Genomic DNA, 25,094 nt, shown 5'->3' with positions numbered 1-25,094 from the left:
TATAAGGTGGTATTTGTATAGAAATTTTTTAATTAATTAATTAATAATATACACTTTACAGACGTAGCTGCTCGAACCCAAAATCTTTAAAGAGAACAATATTGTTTTTAGGCTTAAGGGCCACTTTGCCTTTAGTATACATAATTTATTATTTTTGCTCCTATTATATTTTCGCATCAATTTAGCCTTCAAAGTTATTTAATTATATTATTTTATACCCTATTCATAACTTAAAACCTTATATTGATAACCCTAAACATTTAACTCCAAACTCTCAATTTAAGGTTTTAAGTGAGAGGTATGGTATAAAATGATGTAATTGAGTAATTTCGAATATTAAATTGATGATAAAATACAATAAGTGCAAAAATAATAAATTATGTCTATTATAGGGGTAAAAGTGACAATTTTATCTTATTTTTATCATTGAAACTATTTGATTGGAGTGTTAAAAAATTGACTAAAAAAAGGAAAATAAATAAAACAAATCCCTTCATTGGAATGCTTTTCTTCGGTCTGATTTGCCGAAAACATGCTTAAACTATGTAAAATGTGGGAGTTAGGAATATAATTAAATTAGGTTTACCGTTTACATCAAACTTCTACCGTCTTATACATTTTACCTGTTATACATTTAGTTTAATTTTTCAAACTGATTTGTTGAAAAAGATTCAAATTATAAACGATCTTTAAAGTATATGATTAAAAGTTCTCAATTGATACATCTCATCTTCTTGGAGTTGTAGGTATAGTACTTATTAGTAACGAAATCTTCATTCCCTCTCTCTCTAGGCAGAAATTGTTAAAAAAATTAATAAATTTGTATGATTTTTTAAGTTAAACATAATAATATTTTAAATTAAAATCATCTTAAATTAACTTTAAATTAAATTAAATTCTTTTAGAACAAAATTACCCTCGTTTCAACTCTACTTCTCTCACTTTATTTATTATTTTTCTTTCTGTTACGTCAAAAGTAACTTCTTCACCTTTAATTATTCAATTTTATTTTTATCATCAAACTATTAACATCTTCACTTGAAAATTCTAATCATTCTTAGCGTGATCTTGAATTGTTATTATTCAAACAAGCATAAAATATATGTAAATATATAAAAATGGTTGTTTCTTTTTCTCATATATATATATATATATATGAGGTAAGGGAGAGGTAAGATAGTAGGCTACCTCCAACATCAGGTTGAGAGCAGCTTCCGTAAGAGACCTCCGAATTATGAAATGCCCTCCGTGAGACTCGATCCCACGATCTCAAGGTTAAGAACCTTGTGCTCTACCAACTTTAATTAAAAACTCGAACAAAAGATAAATATGAATATATCTAATTATATCATTTAACGAATCATAAAAAATAAAAAAGATGATAACATGATAAATATATGAGCATGATAATTTATATATTGGCTTATATCTTAATAAATCTACGAACTTTCCCTTGTTCCTTACCTAACAATTAAAAAGAAAAAAAAAGCATTTTGATTTTTCAATAAAATAATTAGCCAAATACGTAAAAAGAAAAAAAGGAAAAAGAAAGTAAAAATAAAATAAAGATGATCATCGTGGATAAAACGACGCCGTCTCGTAGTCAAAACCACCTTAACTCCAATTAACACGCTGCAATTTCATTGGCTGGACATTTTATTATCATTATTATTTGTATAAACCAATTTATCATCTTCATTTTACCCTTCCCGATCGTACGGATATTTCTCACTGAAACGAAGTAATAAACGGTTGATATCTTCCCTTTTAGATCTCCCTAAAAAAAATACTCCAATAATAAAAAAAAAGAAATGTATATAGTACCAAACAAAATAATTAATTAATTATTTCTTCCCCTTCATTCGCTTTTGAAGAGCAACTACTTAAATGAGAACTTTTGCCAAATTTAAGCGAGAGGCCAGGCCACCACCACACAACACCAACTGCTATCGGAGGGCCTCGCCGACGACCGGTGGTGAAAGAAAGAGGTAATTCTGAAGAGTTTTCTCTCTTTCTCTCTCTCTCTTGAAAGATGGGTCAGGGGTTGAGCTGTGGGGCGAATCAAGAGAATGGAGTGTTCAGTGCAGTTAAAGTTGGAGATATTGAAACCGTGGAATCTTTGTTAAAGAGAGAACCCAATCTTTTATATCATAAAACTGTTTATGAACGCCATTCTGCTCTTCATATAGCTGCTGCCAATGGCCAGATCGAGGTGGGTACTGGGTAGTCCCTTTGAAGGCTTTCTGAATATTGCCTTTTCGGATTATGTTCGGCTCTTTTTAGCTTTCTACTTCCGTATTTGGTTTCAATTCATTGATCTGCAAATGTGTGTTCTTTATTCGTTGGTAGATTTTGGATATGCTTTTGGAGAAATCCGTGAACCCAGATGTGCTGAATCGTCACAAGCAGGTAATTTTCATTTTTGAAGCTTTTAAGTTCTTTTTGTTTATATATTATCTTTATTTAGTTTTTTTTTTTTTTGTTGTTGCCTTGTCAATGGTTTCAGACTCCACTTACGTTGGCTGCAATGCATGGGAAGATCTCCTGTGTGGAGAGGCTTATTGAAGCTGGAGCCAATGTAAGCCATTTTATTTTATTTTCTTTTTGAAATTCCTGGGAGTTGAAAATCAATCTATTTTCTTTTCATGTTGAAAAGATAATTTTAAATTGAATGATCTGATATATGCTTTTTTCAGATCTTAATGTTTGATTCCCTCCATGGAAGAACTTGCCTGCACTATGCAGCCTATTATGGTCACTTTGACTGCCTTCAAGCCATCCTCTCTTCTGCTCAATCTAGCCCTGTTGCCTTTTCATGGTTGTCTTCATTTCTCAATATCTATTCTTGATTAATTGGTTGATTGATCTCAGTTTTTTTAATTGATCTTATATATATATATATATATATATATATATTTGGATTGGATATCAAAATCAGGGGATATGCACGATTTGTGAATATAAGAGATGCTAGGGGAGCCACTCCCTTGCACTTAGCAGCCCGTAAAAGACGGTCTGATTGCGTTGATATCCTGTTGGACAATGGTGCTCTTGTTTGTGCTTCAACTGGTGGATATGGGTAATAATTTTTTTCTGAAGTTATCCTTTATAATTGATTTTTTTTTTGCATTAGTCTTTTACAAATGAATATAATGATTGAAAATTTGTTGTTTTTCAGTTTTCCAGGAAGCACCCCTCTTCATTTGGCTGCTAGAGGTGGTTCTCTCGATTGTATCCGCAAGTTATTAGCATGGGGTGCCGATCGTCTTCAAAGAGATGCATCTGGGTATAGTTTAATATAACTGTGTTTGTATGGATTTCTACGTTATTTTCTTATTGCAGACCTTTTCTTCTTCATGTTTTTGTTTAATGATTTCGAGAGATTCCTGATTTAGTTTCATTATATTCTAGTCAATCCTTTTGTCTTACATAGTCTGATGTAAAGTGGTGGGAATCTATTCCTTGGCCTTGATGCTTTCCTTCTTTTTTCTTACCATATGTGATAATGATACGATACATGTTTAATTATATCTTATTTCGTCTGTAATATGTGTTTATATATATTTCTTTTGGCTTAACTTGCTATTGTTATGTTCATTTTCTGACAGGAGAATACCGTATGTAGTTGCTCTTAAGTACAAACATGGAGCATGTGCCGCCCTGCTAAATCCTTCATCAGCTGAACCTCTTGTCTGGCCAGCACCTTTAAAGTTCATTAGTGAGCTCAACGGCGAGGCGAAATCACTATTAGAACAGGCCTTAATGGAAGCAAACAGGGAAAGGGAAAAGAACATCTTGAAACAAATATGTTATTCACTTCCATCTCCGTCACCCTCGTACTCCGAATCCGGGCTAGACGACACTATTTCCGAGGTAAAACTATGGAACCAACACCATGTGTTCGATTTCTATTTTCAGCTTAATTAAGTTTTTGTTCGATTCTTCAACGAATGAAAGCTATTGTCTTTTCTTGATACCTATCCCATGAAACTTATTTTGTGTTTAAATGCATAGATTTTCCCATTAAACATCTTAAGTGCATAGGTTTCTCTTTTTCACTCTAACATGCTAAAGTCACCATAATATCCAATTTTGCATTGATCCTACTATTTAGTAGGGTTGTGGACCATGTTTTTCACTATTTACAACACTTTGGAGTTGGCAATAATGTAACTGATATATTCACCGGCTAATTATTTCGATGTAGGTTAGTGATTCCGAAGTATGCTGCATATGCTTCGAGCAGGTCTGTACAATTGAAGTTCAAGATTGCGGCCACCAAATGTGTGCAAAATGCACACTGGCCCTTTGCTGCCATAACAAGCCGAACCCCACAACCGCAAGCGTAACGCCCCGGTGTGCCCCTTTTGTCGGAGCACCATTGTTCGATTGGGGGTAGCTAAGATAAAGATTGCTACGTCGCCGATCACGAGATCGACGTCAGTTCCCCTAAGCTGAGAAAGCCGAGGAAGTCAAAGAATTTGAGCGAGGGAAGCAGTAGTTTCAAGAGCTTATCTGCAGTGGGTTCATTTAACAAGATGGGGAGGATCGGTGCAGAAAATGAATGGATGGATAAGCAGCCTTGATAATGGGGCAGCTATCTGCTTAGTTAAAAGAGTAGGGGAGGGGATCCATAGGGTATATAGAAGGAGAATTTGGGGTCCATTTGTAGGGCAAAATAAGCAAAGGAATTGCAGGTGTTGGATTGGTGGGGTCATATTGTTGTTGTAATATTTGTTTGCTTGAGATTCTAAAGGTAGCATTGGGTCATTAGATTAATATATTTTTGGAAATAAATTCATTTTTCTTCAAAAATGTTAGAAAAATGTTTTCAACATTCTTCCATGGCTGCTGCTTGAAATTTTGTTGAAAGCATGGCGTGGAAAGAGTCAAATCAAAGACTGTTGGCCCCACAATGCTAAAAATAGGGGAGTGTTCATCATTTGACTGTAATACATTGTTTGATTTTCCTTCCCCTGAATCAACAATTTTAGAATAAAGTGTAAGTGATGAAATCATTTTTTCATTTTTTTCATTTTGCCCATCCCTAATTTGTTCATGTTTTGATCATTTAATTATTTTTTATTTAAAATTAAATTTAATATTAAATTTTAATTCTATTTTGATCACTTGTCGTTAAAAAATTAACAATGACATTGGTGTGTTATCATAAAGTAATACCACATCATTATTGGTAGGAAATAAAAAAATATTATATTAATAATTCTGTTTATTATTTAAGGGAATGAAAATGTAATATTGAATATGATTTTGAAAAAAAAATTGTATAAATAAAACAAAACCACATGAATATGTGGGTGACTGAATATGTAGTTTGCCCGTAAGAAAATATATATAGAATATCCTGTCAACATATATTTATATTCTGGGCGGGCTTGGCCTAGGCAGAGGAAGTTGTTGGCCTGCTTAAACGAACCATTATCAAATAATCAACTATAATTGCTAAAGATTCAAGCAACACGACAATAGAAGTGAAGAAAACAAAACAAGTAAAACCACTGAGGAATCACAGAGGAAATCAGATTCTTCCATTTGCATAAAACATAAGGAACTTAATCAGAAAATATGAGACCAAAACCTTTGTTGTAAGGCCATACTTGGTAACATTTTGTTCATATAGATGATCTAAGGTTTTGGACCTGATTAGGACTGTGGTTCCTCCTATATCCCACTAGCAGCTCTTCTTTCCGCCTCGAGGAAGTGACCGAGTGATGACGGTACATCGATCATGTTGTCACACTCAACGTCGACATTATCCCTCGAGCATAACGAAAAGGCCCAAACTTTCGATCTCTTGGTGTTGATCCGGTTTTGTTTTCTTGCTTCAGCTTTCTTCCCTCTTACAGATCTTTTAGACAGTTCCAGGATGCTGGAAACACCAATTAAGCTCCCAAATGTAATGTAATTGTCATGGAAACAAGACCCTGTCAACTGCAATCAAAGCAAGCAAGACAATGGGACTCAACAATCTATACTCGATCTTAGCACTGTTATTGGTAAATTATATGACATCAAGTCGAGCACACAAAAAGACATGAGTTAACTCTAAGATCTAAGGTCACCCTTCTGTCAGAAAATTAAGATAATATCAATGTCATGGTGGAAAAGAATCTATGACATTTTTAATCAATTATGTCCTCCTGATATTTCTGATCCAGGAGCAGTAATGTTCAGTGTGTGCTGCTGACACTAGCAGGACGTTACAAGTAATGCCGGCATCAATTGTTTTGTTGCAATTATTGAGTGCTGCCTGCTGCAGTTTTCAACGCTTGAAGACCCCACTGTGAAGAGAAAAAAGCACCCCAAGCAGCACACTCCAGCCTCCATTATTAAAGACTTATGGTAGAAATTGAATAAAATAAGGCTCAAGATCACAATCCCAATCCCAATCCCAATCCCCAAAACCAGAGCTGTAAAAAGAGCACTTGTAAACTTACCACCCTAGGTAGTACCCATTATGGGATATATTAGTAAAAGAAAGCGTTGTTCAGCCTAGAAGTCTCAGGTTCGAGCAGCTATGTGTACAAGGTGTATGTACGTTATCGATAGTTAAAAAAGATTCTAAACAGATTATCTTATAATCACTTCATACTAAAAAAAAATATACTACCCTAGGTATCAAAAACCACTATATTCTGGTACAATTTCATGGAGGAGAAAACATTTGAAAGAGACCAAAAGGCAATACAATCAAGGGTCATGAGTCATGCATGTGGAAAGCAACCCGGGAAACAACAACCAAGACAAAGATCCATTGAAAAGTTAGTAATCTAAGCAAAATATTTTAACCAAAACTTGTTTTCCATTGAGTCAGTGACTGACCTCTGTGTCTATATCTGAGGAGGAAGATGGAGAGGCAGTGAGTATTGTCGTAACCGGTTTTCGTCCGTGCACGAAATATTATAATTTGACAGGGAAATTGATGTTAATAAATAATTTTGAGAATAATTTGTGAGTCGCCATCGACCTTTTGGATTAGGTAGGTCGAATACCTAAAAATTTTCTTTTAAAATAGTTTTTAAGAAAACCATATTTAAAAGATGAACTGATCTGCGTTTTATAACCAAAAATTCGTTCTTTTTAATAATAAAAAGGGATTCGTGGTCGGTTACGTTTAGGGAAGGATTAGCACCCCTACAACGCCCAAAATTGGTACTTTTTAATTATAAATTGTCTCTATTAAAATGCAAAAATATATTTAATTTATAATTCTATTAAAAAATATTTATTTATTAAAAATATCCGAAAAGAACTTCTAGGTGCCTTAAGACAGCTCTTTTCTTTGATATTGATAAATATTAATTTAAATAATATTGTTTACTTTTTAATTTTAAAATATCAGAATAGGACATCCAGTTGTATTAAGACTGTCCTTTTCTTCGATATTAAAAAAAAACAAATATTAAAAAAAATATTTTATATGCATATTTATGAATATATATAAAAATATTTAACAATATAATAAAATAAAAATATCACTAAAACAATATATTTTAAGCAATAAAATGAAAACATATAAAATAAATAACTAAATTATGAATAAAATAAAACTAAATCTAATTCCTAATTAATTGAAATTATAGGGATTAAATATTTTTTTTCTAATTTAATAATTTAATGACCAAAATAAAATTATCTAAAATTCAAATTTTATAATAAAATAAATTAAAAGTATGAACTAGGGACTAAAAAATTATTTATTAAAATTAAGGGATTGAATCTGTCATTTATCCTAAATATATTATTTTAATTAAAAAGACTAAAATGAATAAAATTTAAAATTCAAAGACCGAATTAAAATTCTTATAAATTCAGTTTAGTGACCAAAATGTAAAGTTTACAAATATGAAGGACTGCGGAAGGGATTTAACTATTTTGTAATTACACGCATAGTCCTTCCCGAAACGACGTCGTTCGGGAAGGACTATAAGAGTCCCAAACCGGCTGGCCCGAAGGGCCAACCATTTCATTCCTCATTTCCTTCTCTCTCTCTAAACCGAGAGAGTTTAAAAACTCTCTCGCCTCTCTCTAGCTTCCCTCACCGGAGGGAAGCCGGTCACCGGTTGGCCACCGTGTGCCGCCGTGTTTATCACCGCCGGCCACCGTATCCGGTGGCCGGAAAATTGTATTTTTGACACCATTGAATAGATCGGACCGTCCTAAGGACGGTTCCGATGTTCTTTTTCTTTAAATGGCTCCCAATCGGAGCAGATCTATAAATATACCTTCGGTTTTTTTTGTTCTCCGGCGATGTTCAGTGTTTCCGGCGACGGTCAAGGCTTCCTTGGTAAGCTTCTCCCCTCTCTTCTTCTTTCTGTTTTTGCTCTGTTGGGATCGTTGGTAGTTTTATATCTCTCTATTTTCCTTTTTTTTTTCTTTTTGGTTCAGTCTCTGTCTCTTCTTGCTGTCTCTCCCTCTTTTTTTTTTCGCAGGTGGGTGGTGGCTTTTATAGCCACCACCGGTGTTCATCTCGGACCGGTCCGAAGAGGGGGCTTCGGTGAGTCACCGGACTACCAGTGGTGACTCACCCCGTAGCCTTGCATGGACGGCTGGTATGATCTTCTGGAGCCTTCATTCGGGACGTGGCAGCGACGGAGACGGCGAGAAGACTGTCGGCAGCCGCGTGGCCCTAGGGTATCAAACCCTAGGGTTCCTCTCTGGAGCCATGTGGACCGTTGGATCGTGCCAGATCCAACGGCTGTGATGAGGCGGCTGAGGATGATTAGGGTTAGGAAACCCTAACTGGAAACCCAAATATTTAGGGTTTCTGGTTGGATTTGGACCGGTTTCAGTTGGTTTGTAACTGGGCCGGTTTAATTGTAATTGGTTTGTAATTTATATGTATTTAATATATTTAATAATAAAAATAATAATAATAATAATAAAAATAATAATAATAATAATATTAACAATGATAATAATAATATTAATAATAATAATAATAATAATAATAATAATATTAATAATGATAATAATATTAATAATAATAATAATAATATAATAATGATAATAATAATATAATAATAATAATATGGATAAAAAAAATAGTATCTTCAGCTGCCCCTCTTTGCTCATTCTTGTGTTAACAAGAATAAGGCAAAGATGAAAAGATAATAAATTTTTTTTTATCCATTTGACTTTACTTTGATCATTATGGAGATATTGAATAAATTCTTCTTTTTCTCTAAATAAGTTCTTCTTATTATGAACTTTCTGCTGGGGATGATGATGACCTCTTTTTTGTGATAGAGTCATTCAAAAGGTTGAATAGGCTCTTGATGAGTTCTTCTCATTATGAACTTTTTCTTCCTTCTTCAGATGAGTTCTTCTCATTATGAACTTTACCTGGTAATGTTGATCCATCAAATGATGAATTCAAGCAAAAGGTTGAACAAATTCTTCTCATTATGAACTTCTTCTTCCTTCTTCAGATGACGAGTTCTTCTCATTGTGAACTCTTCCTCTGGAAACGATGATCCATCAATTTGATGAATTCAAGCAAAAGGTTGAACAAGTTCTTCTCATTATGAACTTCTTCTTCCTTCTTCAGATGAGTTCTTCTCATTATGAACCTTCTCTGGAAAAGAATGATCCATCAAGTGATGAATTTAAACAAAAGGTTGAACAAGTTCTTCTCATTATGAACTTTTTCTTCCTTCTTCAGATGACGAGTTCTTCTCATTATGAACTCTCTGGAAACAATGATCCATCAATTTGATGAATTCAAGCAAAAGGTTGAACAAGTTCTTCTCATTATGAACTTCTTCTTCCTTCTTCAGATGAGTTCTTCTCATTATGAACCTTCTCTGGAAAAGAATGATCCATCAAGTGATGAATTTAAACAAAAGGTTGAACAAGTTCTTCTCATTATGAACTTCTTCTTCATTCTTCAGATGACGAGTTCTTCTCATTATGAACTCTTCTCTGGAAAAGAATGATCCATCAAGTGATGAATTTAAACAAAAGGTTGAACAAGTTCTTCTCATTATGAACTTCTTCTTCCTTCTTCAGATGACGAGTTCTTCTCATTATGAACTCTCTGGAAACAAATGATCCATCAAGTGATGAATTTAAACAAAAGGTTGAACAAGTTCTTCTCATTATGAACTTCTTCTTCCTTCTTCAGATGACGAGTTCTTCTCATTATGAACTCTTCCTCTGAAAATGAATGATCCATCAATTTGATGAATTCAAATCTTTGCTAAAATCTTTGAAATTCCTGTTAAAAATTCAACATAGATGAAAATGAATGAAAATGCACCTATTTTGTAAATACCTAAAATGATGCATGAATGTTAAGTTATTTGATTTCAGATGAGTGAATTGAATATTTCTTCAATTGTAGAAACCCAATATATCTGTCTTCTTCAAATCAAAGAATCTATCATCTTTGATAAATGTAGATGTAGATATAATGTCATAAAACCTCTTGAGAATAAAACTCAATAGTATAAACTCTTGAAAAGCTTGCATTCTGGCAATATGTTGATTCTGATAACAACTCATCTGATTATGAAATGACCTTTCAAGATGATTTCACAGATATCGATAGTTCTTTTAATACCAAGAAATCTTGAATTTTGATTCTGATGAGGAGAATAAACTGTTATACTTGACAAAAATGGGATTCTCAGATGCTGAAGCTTCAATATCCATGTAGAAATGTGGTCCAGATTCATCAATTGATAAATTTTATATGTGCTGCTCAAATGACTAAAGCTGCTGACGCACTTCTTCAGATCAAATAACTCAAAGAACGCTTCCAGAAGATGCTATTGGCAAATTCATCTTCCACATTCAATGCTTGATTCTATCCAATTAGATCAGATATCTCAAAGAACACTTCCAGAAAATGCTATGTTCTGTCCAACCAGATCAGATAACTCAAAGAACACTTCCAGAAGATGCTATGTTATGATCAACCAGATCAGATAACTCAAAGAACACTTCTAGAAGATGCTATGTTCTGTCCAACCAGATCAGATAACTCAAAGAACACTTCCAGAAGATGCTATGTTATGATCAACCAGATCAGATAACTCAAAGAACACTTCCAGAAGATGCTATGTTCTGTCCAACCAGATCAGATAACTCAAAGAACACTTCCAGAAGATGCTATGTTATGATCAACCAGATCAGATAACTCAAAGAACACTTCTAGAAGATGCTATGTTCTGATGCTTTTCCATTGACAAAGAAGTGATGGCCTTCATGGGATCCAAGAACAAAGTTGAACTTGTTTATAACTATGTACCAAAAAGTGCCAAATTGATAGAAAAGATTTGTAATGTTCTTGAAGCTTATGACAAAGAGCCACTTTCGAGTGTCCAGAAGTATGTTCTTGATGAGTGCTGAAAATGGAATCTAGTATGGGTTGGAAGGAATAAAGTTACTCCACTTGAACCTGATGAGGTGGAAATGCTTATAGGTTTCCTTAAAAACCATATACAAGGATTTGTATAGAAACATGTTTCCTAGTGATATCAATGTCTTGTTTCTTTTTACTGGAATCAGTACTACAAAGATCATCTTCTACTGTTTTAGTATATCTTTGAAAACAGATGTGCAAGAACTGAATGGTGATCGGTTGGAGCAATTGATGAGTAGAATTAGCGGATTCGACCTCGTTGTCGGTAGCACCACTTGTAACAATCTTGATGTTCATGGCTTTAAGCTAGTGATGAGTTGCTTACTTTGTATTCCATGTATTCAAAAATATTAACATAAAGTAATATTCAGAAATCTTTAAATTATTTCAAAATTATGTTAATTCAATAGAAAAGAATAAATTGAATTTCCAAAAATAAATTGAATCTCAAATAAATTGAACTTGAAATAGATAGAATTGTATTCAAAGTTCTGGCAATCATAAGAATAATAAAATTCAAATGTCTCAACAAATTATAAGCATAAGTATTTCTAAATTAATCAAGTTGACACAACTTAGAGTAATGATGTAAGCCTTTGTCTGGAAGATCTCAATCGTTGTCAAAATGCTTGTAGATGTGAAGCTTCTTCCAAACGATCAAAATCTTAAGAGAGTTCAATTGCCAGATGCCTAATATCAACCTGCATTTGAGCCGCCTTTTCAGGTTTTCAACTCAAATCCTTCCTTTGGTTACAAGATGCCCTTTGCGGGTTTTCACCTTGACCCTTTTTTTTCTTTTTCTTTTTCTTCTTTTCCTTTTTTTTTTTCTTTCTCTTCTTTTTCTTTTCTTTTTTTTTTTTTCAAGCATAATATTTCTTGACAGAATCTGAGTTTATTGGATTTTCAGAATTTTTCCATCCATTTCTGCCAAGATCAATGCTCCTCCGGAAAAGGCCTTTTTCACAACGTATGGCCCTTCCCAATTAGGCATCCATTTCCCACGGAAATCTTATGTATAGGCAAGATCTTTTTTAGTACTAGATCACCCTCTTGGAATTCTCTTGGATGTACTTTCTTGTCATGAGACTTCATCATCCGTTTTTGATACATCTGTCCATGGCAAATAGCTTTCAATCTTTTCTCCTCAATAAGGTTCAATTGATCAACTCTAGCTTGGATCCATTCAGATTCATCCAGTTTTATTTCTCTCAATATTCGGAGCGATGGAATCTCAACTTCAATTGGTAAGACTGCTTCCATCCCGTAGACTAAAGAAAACGGTGTTGCCCCAGTAGATGTTCGAACAGTAGTTCGGTATGCATATAGAGCAAAAGGTAACTTCTCGTGCCAATCTTTGTAGGTTTCAGTAGTCTTTGTAATGATTTTCTTGATATTCTTATTTGCTGCTTCAACTGCCCCATTCATCTTTGGACGATATGCCACTGAGTTTGCATGTTTGATCTTGAACTGTGTACAAAGTTCGGTCATCATTTTGTTGTTCAGGTTCAGAGCATTATCTGTAATGATCCTCTCTGGTAGGCCATATCGGCAAACTATCTCTTTTTTTATGAATTTGCAGACTGTGGACCTCTTAATATTGGTATATGAAGCAGCTTCAACCCATTGGTAAAATAATCAATTGCCACAAGAATGAAGCAATGTCCATTCGATGCTTTTGGTGTGATTGCTCCAATGACATCTATTCCCCACATAGAAAATGGCCAGGGTGCTGTCATTACATGTAGAGGAGATGGGGGTACATGAATCTTGTCTGCATATATTTGGCATTTATGACATTTCCTAGCATAATCAATGCAATCAGTGTACATAGTAGCCCAATAGTATCCATATCTCATTATTTTTCTGGCCATAGAAAGACCATTTGCATGTGTTCCACATATTCCACTATGTACTTCTTCAATGACATTTCGAGCTTCGCTGGTATTTAAACATCTCAATAACATTTGATCATTGCTTCTTCTATACATAATCTCTCCATCAAGAAAATATCCAGCAGCCATTCTTCTCAAAGTTCTTTTATCAATTTCTGATGCATTTGGTGGATAACTTTGATTTTTGATGTATTGCAGAATATCATGATACCATGGTTTACCATCTACCTCTTCTTCCACACTATAACAATGTGCAGGAATTTCATACACTTGCATTTTGATTGGCATCATATCAACCTTCTTATTTGCCTGAAACATAGCAGCTAATGTAGCCAAAGCATCTGCCATTTGATTTTCTTCTCGAGGGAGATAATTGAAGGTAACTCTCTCAAATTCTTTCACTAATTCGAGTGTAAAATTTCGGTATTCCAATAATTTGGGATCTTTCGTTTCCCATTCTCCTCGTAATTGATACACCACTAACGATGAATCTCCATATATCTTGAGAGATTTGATTTTTCTTTCGATAGCTGCTTTCAATCCCATGACACAAGCTTCATATTCCGCCATATTATTGGTGCAAAAGAACTCCAGTCTACTTGTAAAGGGATAATAAATATTTTCTGGAGAAATTAACACTGCCCCAATTCCTCGTCCCAAAGCATTAGATGCTCCGTCAAAATAAAGTTTCCAAGTTGCACATTCATCATTTGTTCTGTCCTCTTCATTCATGGATATGCATAACAAATCTTCATCAGGAAAATTGAAGTTCAAAGGCTGATAATCATTTGATGCACGACTGGCCAGGAAATCAGCTATGACACTTCCTTTTATCGCTTTTTGGTTGACATATACAATATCAAACTCAGATAATAACATCTGCCATCTAGCCATTCTGCCTGTCAAAGCTGGTGATTCCATTAAGAACTTTAAAGGATCAAGTTTTGATATCAACCAAGTAGTATGGTATAACATATATTGTCTGAGTCTTCGAGTAGTCCACACCAAAGCACAACATAATTTTTGTATTGGTGGATATCGAACTTCACAATCAGTAAATTTCTTGCTCAGATAATAAATAGCTTTTTCTTTCCTTCCTGATTCATCATGCTGTCCTAGTACACATCCCATCGAATTTTCGAAGACCGTCAAATAGATAATTAATGGTCTATCAGGCATCGGTGATACTAAAATTGGGGCATTGGATAAGTATTTCTTAATAATATCCAAAGTTTCTTGACATTCTTCATTCCAGACTTCAGGATTGTTCTTTCGAAGTAATTTGAACACTGGATCACATTTGTCAGTTAATTGAGAAATGAACCGAGATATATAATTTAATCTTCCCAAAAATCCTCGAACTTCTTTTTTTGTATTGGGTGGTGGAAGATCTTGAATTGCTTTAACTTTATCTGGATCAATCTCGATTCCTTTTTTGCTGACCACAAATCCCAAAAGTTTCCCAGAAGTTACCCCAAAAGTGCATTTTGCGGGGTTAAGCTTTAATTGATACTTCCTCAATCTCTGGAAAAGCTTCCTCAGATTTTGAATATGTTCTTCTTCCGTTCTGGATTTGGCAATCATGTCATCTACATATACTTCAATCTCTTTGTGCATCATGTCATGAAACAAAGTTACCATGGCTCTTTGATATGTTGCCCCTGCATTTTTTAATCCAAATGGCATCACTTTATAACAGAATGTGCCCCACATGGTTATAAATGTCGTCTTTTCCATGTCTTCAGGATTCATTTTTATCTGATTATATCCTGAAAAACCATCCATAAATGAAAACCATGCGTGTCCTGCAGTATTGTCCACCAATGTGTCTATGTGGGGTAAGGGAAAACTGTCTTTCGGACTAGCTTTGTTGAGATCTCTGTAATCCACACACATTCGAACTTTCCCATTTTTCTTTGGTACGGGAACAATGTTGGCTACCCATTCTGGGTATTTAGATGCCTGTAGGAAACCTGCATTGATCTGTTTCATTACTTCTTCTTTGATTTGTAACAACATTTCTGGCCTCATTCTTCTAAGCTTTTGTTGAATCGGTTTATATTCTGGATTGATTGGAAGTTTGTGTATCACTATATCTGTGCTCAAACCAGGCATATCTTGATAAGACCATGCAAAGATATCTTTGAACTCTTGAAGGAGATTTATCAATTCTTGTTTTATCTGGAATGTCAGAGTAGTGCCAATTCTCACCTCTTTTATTTCTTCATCTGTTCCCAAATTCACAGTTTCAACCTCTTCTTTGTGTGGTAAAATTTGTTTGTCCTCTTTTTCTACCAATCTTAATAGTTCAGTAGGAATATCACATTCCAGTTCATCTTCACAACCATTGATCTCTTCCAGACATATAGGCTGCTCTAAATTTATCACTGGATTAAATCTAGGAATAAACATGCTATTAACACTGTGACACCTGCAAATTTAAATCGGACATATTTACGAAAGAATATAGTAAATTTATGAAATAAATAAATGTAATAAAATGTAAAGAATGATTGCCATCTGAAAATTTTAAAGAAAGTTCCTTATATTTAACATAATTTCTTTTACAAGATAACAAAAAGTTTTCATATTTTTGAGCTAAACATAAAGATTAGTTCTGAATATTACTCTGCATTAATATTAAAAACTATAGGAAGATCTTCAGTGGTCCAATTGGTGAGTGTTTCTCCAGGAAGACATGGTCGAATCATATCCAAGTACTTGCCAGTCTTGTTGTTATTCGTGATCATGTTGATAAATAATCCATTCATAGCTTCTTCAACTATGTCTTGATCTTTCGTCAACTTTTCTTCTTTAAAGGCTTCAACAAGCTGCTGTTCCACATTAATTGTTCCCCCTGATCTGAATGTTGTCCTCAACTGTGGGAAAGACATGTGTTTCCAAAGGATTTCTCCTCCTTTCAATTTTGCCTTTCTGTCTTCACATCTTCTTTTCATCTCTTTGTTCTTTTGCTGAAGATTGGGCTTAAACCCTAGCCCAAAACGGTCTTTTTTCATCTTTATACTGATAGGAAATGAAATCCCTTGAAGATTCTTTCCTAAACCTCTCCCAGCTTTAGCTCCGATGCCTAAAGTTTGCTGTACCGTCATCTTGGTGCAATCAGACAGTCTGGGATATGGAATTTTGCTTCCTTCTGCAATAAAGGTTGCATTTACAAATTCAAGAGCTCGGAAAGAGCATTCAAGAGCCTCATCATTGGTGTCGATATATGGAACATCGCTTGTTACAGACGCAATGATTTCTTCTTCAGCACTGACGCATATTAGTTGTCCATCAACAACAAATTTCAATTTCTGATGTAATGAAGAAGGAACGGCTCCTGCTGAATGAATCCATGGCCTCCCTAATAGACAATTATATGTGGGGTGGATGTCCATAACCACAAAGTCAATATTGTACACGACTGGGCCGATTAACAATGGTATTTCCATTTTCCCAAGCACTTCTTTTTTAGTACCATCAAATGCTCGTACCACATTCTGATAACTCTTCATGTGTGATTGATCCAGAGGCATTCTTTGAAGTGTAACTAGAGGCATCAAATTGAGGGCAGACCCATTGTCAATCAATACTCCTGGCAACACATGACCATGACAATGTGTCGTGATGTTTAAAGCTTTTACTGACCCCATTCCGCCTTCTGGTATTTCATCATCTGTGAAGGTTATGTAATTGTCGGCGGCTATATGTCCCACAATTCTGTCAAGTTTATTGAGGGATATATCTTCGGGGATAAATGTCTGATTGAGGATTTTCATCAAAGCATTCCTATGCGCTTCTGAATTCATCAAAAGATCAAGAATAGAAATTCTCGCCTGTTGTTTGTGTAGTTGTTCAACCACACTATATTCACTATGTTTCAAGAATTTCAAAAATTCTTGAGCTTGTTTTTCTGTCACAGGCTCATTGAATGATGGAAGGGATTCATCCTCAAATACCTTCTGAGGTATTGTCACGGCTTTTCCTTTTGCTTTCACTTGTTCTGAAGCATTGGATGTTTCGGGAGAGTAACATCTCCCACTTCTTGTAAAGAAACCGACCTCGCCCACTGCTTCAGACGTCGATGTAGTACTCAAATTCTGTATTTTCTCTTCTGTTTTATCTAAAGAATCAGATCCTCCTACCATTGAAACATTAGTAGTATAATTCCAAGGTACCCTGCGGGTATCTTTGTATGGAAATGGTAGAGGAGTGGTAATAACTACTTTTGGCTTTATTGGTGCAGGAATCACCGTGGATGATTTCACATTAATGATCACAGGATCATTTATTCTTTGACTTGGTTTAGAATCATCTGATGAGCAAACATCATCTTCTTTTTTCCCGGGTTCGTCTTCAAAGAATTCTATTTCTCTGTTGTTCATCAATTTTTGCACCAAATTCCTAAATTCAGGACATAGTTGAATTTTATGCCCTTTCTCCTGATGATATTCACAATAATTCTTGCCTTCATTCTGCTTTGGCCTGAATTGTTGTGGAATTATACCGGCTAAAGAAAACTGTTGGAATATCCAAACGAACGGAGATTTAATTTCAGAAATGTCAGTCTTTGCTTTCTTTCTGTTCTCTTCCTGAATTGCATTCACGTTTTTATCTCCATGATTTGGCAATGGATGACTTGATGCGGATGGTGTATTGAATTCCAACTTCCCAGTATTGATCAAATTTTGAACCACCCTTTTGAAAGCTAGACAGTTTTCAATAGAATGTCCTGTAATTCCTTCATGGTAAATACAGTGTGCCTTTGTATCATACCAAGGAGGGAATGGTGGTTGCATGGGAACCAAAGGGTAGGGCCGTATAACATCTGCTTTTAACAGCGAATCATAGATCTCTGCATATGATACTGGTAAAGGTGTAAAAGATAACCTTTCATTTTCTTTTCGAGATCCTCTGGACTCTGCTCGATTAGTGTTTGTTTCCTCTTTCTTAACCCTTGGCTGGGTTATTGTAACACTTTTCGATGAATCTTTGCTGTAAGAATTGGCATTGTTGACCTCATTCTCCTTTTTCCGGTATGTAGGTCTTTTGGAACTAGACCCATCATTCGATTCAATCTTGCCACTTTTCAAAACATTTTCAATTAATTCTCCAGAAATGACCAAATCTGCAAAATTTCTGGTTGCATTCCCCATTAGATGATTTAAATAAGGGGCCTTCAATGTATGGACAAACATTACTGTGGCCTCTTTTTCTGACAAAGGTGGTTGAACTTGGGCTGCAATGTCACGCCATCTCTGGGCATACTGTCTGAATGTTTCATTATTCTTTTTCTCCAAATTCTGGAGAGTCCATCTATCAGGGACCATGTCTGTCACATGGCGGTACTGCTCTAAAAATGCTTTAGCCAAATCTTTCCAGGATCTAATATTGGCTTTGGTCAATTGAGTATACCATTTTAAAGCCGGTCCTGTCAAACTATCCTGGAAGCAATGAATTAATAATTTTTCATCCTTCACATATCCTGCCATTCTTCGACAAAACATAGTGATGTGGGATGAAGGGCATGTAGTACCATTATATTTATCAAATTCGGGAGCTTTGAACTTGATAGGGAGGATTAGGTCTGGAACCAAACTTAACTCACTAGCATCAAACCCATAGAATGACTCAGTTATTTCCACGGATTTCATTCGTTCTTCTAAGCTCTTGATCTGTCTGGTCAGCTCTTCATTTACTTTTTGTTTCTCATTCAGCTCATTTAAATCTGGGATCAACTGATCAGTATTGAGATCCCCTATTTTCACATCTGATATAAGTGGATTTTTGCCTGAAGATGCAGGATCCACTTGTTGATCTTCATGTGGTTTGACTTCTTGTAATGCAGATGTACGAGCATTGATTTGTATAGGGGTAGTACCAGAATGATAAATTGGTTCTGATGGAAAACCTAAAGGATATATGGGTTCTTGGTCAAAAGATACAGGATTTTCAGGCATTTTTCCAATAATAGCCTGCCTTTTAAACATGTCCTCTATCTTCTTCATCATACTGTCTTGTGAATTTGCAATGCTGGCTTCAATTTTTTCCAGCTTCATTCTCATTTCTTCTTGTTCTTTATGATGCTGTTCCTCAATACGCTGTATTTTATCCTCCATAATTCTCTTAGTGGCTTGTCTAGTACCGTAGTGATGTAGTATTTCTCTTTTGGCCAGAGTAACTGCGATTGAAAAATCTTTTATATTATTTTTTCAAATTTTAATTAATGAATTTTTATCTTAATAAAATAAATCATAGCGAAAATTATGAAATGAATGATGAATGTATGCAAAATGCATGTATGTAAAAAAAACATTGATCCCAAAAAGTCAACTGTCATAGAACAACTTTCATCGGCATACAAAAGTTTCTTTATAATATTTCAGAACTACAGATAAGGCATAGCTTTCTTATTAAGCTCTATAATTTCCTTCATTAACCATGACACCTTCTTTCCGCACTTAGAAACTGGATCAACTTGATGCTCAATTATTTCGGCTTCAATAGCTAGTTCCCCAACATATCTGGCAACCTCGCTCATTTGAACCATGGCCTCGAACACCATATTACTTCTTTCTTCACTTCTTTCGACATAGAACTCGGTTGACTTTTGCCATTGTTCATTTGTTCCTTCAAGAGTTTGCTCTAACTCAGTGATTCTGACTTGACAATTGTGCAGGATTTTTTCAAGATCTCTAATGCGTCTTCGCATTGAAGCATTTTCTTCATTACTTTCTTTGAGATCATTAGGTCCTAGACGAACCTTTTCTTGAAACAATGATTCTTCAAGTTGCGAAATGTAAGCATTAAATTCTGAGTTTTTGTTTCTAGACTGATCCAGATCCTCTTCAAGTTTTGTTCGTGCTTCTTGCATTCTTTGATTAAGCTTCTGGATTTGAACATCTTTGTTTCTGCATCTTTGCATCCAATTGCTAGCCACTTCTTGTTCTACCTCAAGTCTGGTATTAAAATTTTTCCTTTCCAGCTCCCATTTTTCCTTTTCAATATTGGATTCTTCCATCTTTTGGCCTCTGACTTCAAGTTCAGCAATCAACTGGTTCATTTCAGATTCAAATCCCTTGAACATGCTATTTTTCTCACCTTCAAATTTATCAACAACCTCATTCTTCATTTCTTCTAAATCTTTGGCTCGATCTTTTTCTCTTTGCATTTCATTCATGATCTTGCGATGCTCAGCCTTGTGTTTTATAATTCGCTCTCTTCTGTCGACCTCGAAATCTTCCATTTTTTGCTTTCCTTTTTCCAGGCTTTTGAGTAGACGGCTATTCTTTCCTTTCAGATCTTCAACTCGTCTTTTCTCAATGTTCAATTCTCTGGTCAGCTGTACCGTCGATTGGCTGGGTCCTGATGCTTTTCGAGATTTATATAACTCCTGGTAATCTTTCTGTAAGGCTCTGTACTCATCCTCACCTTTTTCTTTATCTTTTCTCAACATTGCACATTGTGATGAATGAAAGTCAATGTCAACCCCCAACATAGCTTTATCTTGTCTCATTTGATCTAACTCTTTCGACCAACCTTCTCTTTCTGCTTCAAACTCAGCTCTCAGGATTTCAATCTCTGATGGAACCACCTTAATGTGATCTTCCATAGGAATATCCTCATTTTGATCTGGTAGAGGAATATTTTCGTTTTTTCTGATAGATCTCCATTCTTCATAATCAGGAGTTAGCATTTCCTTTGCTGCTTTAGCTCGAATACAAAAAGTTGTTTTCCAAGCTGTAACGGCTTCCATGATGTTTCTTTTATAATTTTTGCTGTAGAATGCGAACTCAGATGACTGTAATCCAACAGTGACAGGTACAAATTGACGACCTTCATACTGTCTTATAACCAGCAGTGGTGCATATCCAATTCCTCCCCATAATCCGAGCAGCATTACCCAGTTGTAATCACCACACCTGTAAAAGAATTCCCTTTGTATTTGCCACGGGGCTCGCCAAACAATGTCATTGCTTTGCAGATTTCGAAAGGCATTAATCCACATATCTTTCTTAATTTCTTTCGGCCATTCCTGCTCCAGAAATTCTTTTAATGGTGAGTAATCCGTATTGAAGCGTCGGTATGAAACCTTTTCTGTTCTCCAGAAATGACTACGGATCCAAACATATAATAACTGAGTACACCCTGAGAATCGTCCACCTCCTAACCTTCTGCAAGCATTTAATGATCTGAAGGTCTCTGCTAGGATGGCAGAAACAGGATTAATCTTCTTTGGTAGTTGTTCAAACAAGTCTACTACTGCAGCTTCAATATATCCCAATACTTTTGGGAAGATGACCATACCATATATACCCAGAGCAAATAGATCGAATCGTACTTTAGCGTCTGGATGACTCTGAATAAGCTCCCTGATGTTGGTCCAAGCAATGCCTTCGCTTTCGCCTTTTTGTTTTGTACGGGATGCTACCCATTTCTTCTCGTACCCCAGCAATCTTTGCTAATTTAACTCGAAAGGGCTGAGTTTTAATTGACTTTGAATATATTCGACTCTCCAAAGCACCTTCAAGATGTAACAAAGTTGTATATTCTTCAATAGTAGGGACCAAGTCCTCCTTATTGAAAGTGAAGCAATTGTACCCTGGATTCCAGAATTGAACTAGGGCTCGGAGTAATTCATCATCAACTTCTACATAGAGCAGATATGGGATGTCTCCATAAGTCTGATAAAACTGCAATTTTTTGTTTGAATCCCAACTTTCCCAAATACCTCGCAAATCTTGCAGATCATTTCTTTTTAGTGAAACTGAAGCATAACTGGCCAAGTCAGATACATAATCATCCTGCAGACTATCTCCTTCTTGTCTTTGTAAATCTTCAGCCCACTGTCTTACTTCTGAGTTTAGAATTACTTGACTTGAACCCTTTTTATCCATGGATGAAGGTTTTCCAATGAGACTATTAACACAAGGATCAATGTCTTTTATCCTGTATGATGCTATGCAAACAGAAAAATAAAGAACACAAAAAAGAAAATAAATTAGTTTACATAAAAAAATCAATAATAACATTTATTTAATTTAAACATGCTTTTCTAAATTTAAATAATTTAAATAAACATGTAATTTAAACAATAAATAGATTAACAGGAAAGACAGAATTCATTTCTCCTGTGTGTACACCTATTTTGGACAAAATTTCGGCATGACTTCGGATTGGAAGAGTTTCTAAGGTTTTTTTTTATATGCAGGGTTTCAGATCTAGGAGTAAAGGTACCCGAATTGTCCTTGTTAGTGCCCCCCTTGGGTTGCTAACCCTCAATCCTAGTCCATTACAGACTAAAGTGGATTGAGTTCAATTCGAGGGGATACATTTCTCTATGCCTGACACGGAGAATAAATTCTCACGAAGACATAGAGCATATGAACTCCGAAAGTTACTTGCTAGGTCTGACACGGAGAATAAATTCTCACGAAGACGTCGCTTTCACTCCCACTTAAAAGGGACAACTCAATTATAGAGCTTTATGTTATGCAATGCAAGTGTTGTGTGTGAGGAGAAATGTTAAACTTTTGACATAAAAATAAATACTGAAATAAAATACTTGCAAATAAAACATATAAATATTATAAAAATAATAAATAAATAAAAATAAAAAATTTGAAAAGAAAGAATTAAAAATTAAATATATAAATTTTTAATTTTTAACTAATAGAGACAATTTATAATTAATTTTTAAAAGTTTGACCAGTCCCCAGCAGAGTCGCCATGCTGTCGTAACCGGTTTTCGTCCGGGCACGAAATATTATAATTTGACAGGGAAATTGATGTTAATAAATAATTTTGAGAATAATTTGTGAGTCGCCATCGACCTTTTGGATTAGGTAGGTCGAATACCTAAAAATTTTCTTTTAAAATAGTTTTTAAGAAAACCATATTTAAAAGATGAACTGATCTGCGTTTTATAACCAAAAATTCGTTCTTTTTAATAATAAAAAGGGATTCGTGGTCGGTTACGTTTAGGGAAGGATTAGCACCCCTACAACGCCCAAAATTGGTACTTTTTAATTATAAATTGTCTCTATTAAAATGCAAAAATATATTTAATTTATAATTCTATTAAAAAATATTTATTTATTAAAAATATCCGAAAAGAACTTCTAGGTGCCTTAAGACAGCTCTTTTCTTTGATATTGATAAATATTAATTTAAATAATATTGTTTACTTTTTAATTTTAAAATATCAGAATAGGACATCCAGTTGTATTAAGACTGTCCTTTTCTTCGATATTAAAAAAAACAAATATTAAAAAAAATATTTTATATGCATATTTATGAATATATATAAAAATATTTAACAATATAATAAAAAAAATATCACTAAACAATATATTTAAGCAATAAAATGAAAACATATAAAAAAATAACTAAATTATGAATAAAATAAAACTAAATCTAATTCCTAATTAATTGAAATTATAGGGATTAAATATTTTTTTTCTAATTTAATAATTTAATGACCAAAATAAAATTATCTAAAATTCAAATTTTATAATAAAATAAATTAAAAGTATGAACTAGGGACTAAAAAATTATTTATTAAAATTAAGGGATTGAATCTGTCATTTATCCTAAATATATTATTTTAATTAAAAAGACTAAAATGAATAAAATTAAAATTCAAAGACCGAATTAAAATTCTTATAAATTCAGTTTAGTGACCAAAATGTAAAGTTTACAAATATGAAGGACTGCGGAAGGGATTTAACTATTTTGTAATTACACGCATAGTCCTTCCCGAAACGACGTCGTTCGGGAAGGACTATAAGAGTCCCAAACCGGCTGGCCCGAAGGGCCAACCATTTCATTCCTCATTTCCTTCTCTCTCTCTAAACCGAGAGAGTTTAAAAAACTCTCTCGCCTCTCTCTAGCTTCCCTCACCGGAGGGAAGCCGGTCACCGGTCGGCCACCGTGTGCCGCCGTGTTTATCACCGCCGGCCACCGTATCCGGTGGCCGGAAAATTGTATTTTGATACCATTGAATAGATCGGACCGTCCTAAGGACGGTTCCGATGTTCTTTTTCTTTAAATGGCTCCCAATCGGAGCAGATCTATAAATATACCTTCGGTTTTTTCGGTTCTCCGGCGATGTTCAGTGTTTCCGGCGACGGTCAAGGCTTCCTTGGTAAGCTTCTCCCCTCTCTTCTTCTTTCTGTTTTTTGCTCTGTTGGGATCGTTGGTAGTTTTATATCTCTCTATTTTCCTTTTTTTTTCTTTTTGGTTCAGTCTCTGTCTCTTCTTGCTGTCTCTCCCTCTTCTTTTTTTTTCGCAGGTGGGTGGTGGCTTTTATAGCCACCACCGGTGTTCATCTCGGACCGGTCCGAAGAGGGGGCTTCGGTGAGTCACCGGACTACCAGTGGTGACTCACCCCGTAGCCTTGCATGGACGGCTGGTATGATCTTCTGGAGCCTTCATTCGGGACGTGGCAGCGACGGAGACGGCGAGAAGACTGTCGGCAGCCGCGTGGCCCTAGGGTATCAAACCCTAGGGTTCCTCTCTGGAGCCATGTGGACCGTTGGATCGTGCCAGATCCAACGGCTGTGATGAGGCGGCTGAGGATGATTAGGGTTAGGAAACCCTAACTGGAAACCCAAATATTTAGGGTTTCTGGTTGGATTTGGACCGGTTTCAGTTGGTTTGTAACTGGGCCGGTTTAATTGTAATTGGTTTGTAATTTATATGTATTTAATATATTTAATAATAAAAATAATAATAATAATAATAAAAAATAATAATAATAATATTAACAATGATAATAATAATATTAATAATAATAATAATAATAATAATAT

The 25,094-nt window shown here is 34.9% G+C and overlaps 2 pseudogenes; one reads left to right on the top strand and one right to left on the bottom strand.

The window, feature by feature from the left end:
- Window positions 1-1,989: 1,989 nt before the first annotated feature.
- Window positions 1,990-4,750, top strand: LOC120198838 (annotated as a pseudogene).
- A 646-nt stretch (window positions 4,751-5,396) lies between these two features.
- Window positions 5,397-6,903, bottom strand: LOC120198822 (annotated as a pseudogene).
- Between the last annotated feature and the right edge of the window lie 18,191 nt (window positions 6,904-25,094).

This window comes from Hibiscus syriacus, unplaced genomic scaffold, assembly GCF_006381635.1.
Source record: "Hibiscus syriacus cultivar Baekdansim isolate YM2019G1 unplaced genomic scaffold, ASM638163v2 tig00004810_pilon, whole genome shotgun sequence".
NCBI lineage: Eukaryota > Viridiplantae > Streptophyta > Magnoliopsida > Malvales > Malvaceae > Hibiscus > Hibiscus syriacus.
The sequence above is the reverse complement of the archived record's forward strand: the minus strand, read 5'-3'. Positions and strand labels throughout refer to the sequence as shown.